Below are 2,020 nucleotides of genomic sequence, written 5' to 3' on the forward strand. Positions count from 1 at the left end.
TGCCTGAACCAGTTCATGTTCTCTCTGTGAAAACCATTCAATAAACTCTGTTAAACTTTCACTCTGCTTCCAGTGGTGTTCTGCATGTGGGTTAATTCTCTTAAGCCAATCATGACAGAACACTGCGGCCAAACACAAAACCCAGCAGATCACCTCCGGAGGAGGCTTGAGGAGCAAGCTGCCCAAATCCAAGGACATGCGCACACCCTCCGTGAGTTAAACACTCATATTGAACACCAGAACCAGGTTTTGCAGGAATACGCTGGCTACATGAGGAATGCTAATGTCGTGCCAGCAGTACTTCCTGTTCCGGAGCCACTTCCGCCTCAAAGGTCAGAGACAGTCACGTCATTTCTGGAGTTCCGTCCGAGTCCTCCTGAAAGATTTTCAGGTAACCAAAAGGACTGTAAAGGATTTTTGTTTCAGTGTCGTTTGCTTTTTGAGCACTCTCCCGTCAGTTTTCTTAATGATAGGAAGAAAATCTCCTTCATTCTCTCTCAACTCACTGGACAAGCTCTTGAATGGGCGGAGGCAAGGTTCTCTTCTGAGTCCAGCTTTTCATGTACCTTTTCCGAATTTTTATCTGAGTTTTCTCAAGTTTTCAACCATGACTCAGACAAAACTATTGACTCCCGAGCCCTGCTGAGTTTAAAGCAGGGAAATTCGACGGTGGCAGAGTTCTCCATTGACTTCCAGGTTAAAGCCGCAGCCTCAGGCTGGAATGAGTGCGCACTTAAAAGTGCTTATTTTAAGGCTTTAAATGATAACATCAAAGACGAACTCGCCACAATTGACGAACCTGCTAGTTTGGAGTATCTAATCCGGTTAACCATTAGATTGGATAATAGACTCCGAACTAGAAACAACTCTAGGCAAAGAAGCCTAAATTTTTCTGTTGCTGCTCCTGCATTTAACAATGCTTCTGTTTTTTCTGGATCCCCAGAGCCCAGTTCCAAGCCAAGAACTAAGAATCAAACGCCTCCAGCGCCTGTCCAAATCTCTCACTTTTCTTCCTCAGAAGGAACGGAGGTCGAACCCATGCAGATTGGACACACAAGGCTGTCCCCTGAAGAAAGACAACGAAGATTTAAAGGAAATCTGTGTCTGTACTGTGGTGAGACTGGCCATTTCATTGCTTCATGCCCGGCTAAATCAAAAGCCAGGGCCCGTCAGAGGATTTGAGGAGTCTGACGGGCCATCTAAAATCTGAGAAATCTCCTCATTTATTGTTACCTGCAACTTTATTTTTTTCTAACCAGACTCTCACATTGTCAGCCTTCATCGACTCTGGTTGTGAGAGAAACCTCATTGATTCAGATCTGGTTCAGCAGCTGAGAATTGAGACTATTCCATTGAAAAAGCCTCTCAGAGTATCTGCTATTGATGGAAAGAAGCTGCACCAAGTCACTCATCAGACACAACCTTTAGAGCTTCTTATCTCTGGAAACCATCATGAGACCCTAACTGTTTTTGTTTTTCCTTCTGCATGCTCTCCTCTGGTGCTTGGATTCGAGTGGCTGTAATGTCACAACCCCCATATCAACTGGGCTGAACACCACATTGAGTCTTGGTCTACTTCCTGTCATGAGTCATGCCTTTGTTCTGCGGCTCCTACTATTCAGTCCCCTAGAGGTAGGGGGGAGATGGACTCTCCTGACCTTTCTTCTGTTCCTTCCGAGTATCATGATCTGGCACCAGTCTTCAGTAAGGTCAGTGCGACGTCTCTTCCACCTCACAGACCATATGACTGCGCCATTGACTTGCTACCAGGAGCCCCCCTTCCCAGCAGTAGACTATTTAACATCTCCAAGCCAGAACGTGAAGCTATGGAGAAGTATATCAATGAGTCTTTAGCTGCTGGAATTATTCGTCCATCTTCATCTCCTCTCAGAGCTGGTTTCTTTTTTGTGGGAAAGAAAGACGGTTCCCTCCGCCCCTGTATTGACTACAGAGGTTTGAATCAGATAACTGTCAAAAATAAGTATCCCCTACCACTACTGGCATCAGCTTTTGAACCTGT

Source organism: Cyprinodon variegatus, unplaced genomic scaffold (assembly GCF_000732505.1).
Source record: "Cyprinodon variegatus isolate N-32 unplaced genomic scaffold, C_variegatus-1.0 Scaffold673, whole genome shotgun sequence".
NCBI classification, from domain to species: Eukaryota; Metazoa; Chordata; class Actinopteri; order Cyprinodontiformes; family Cyprinodontidae; genus Cyprinodon; species Cyprinodon variegatus.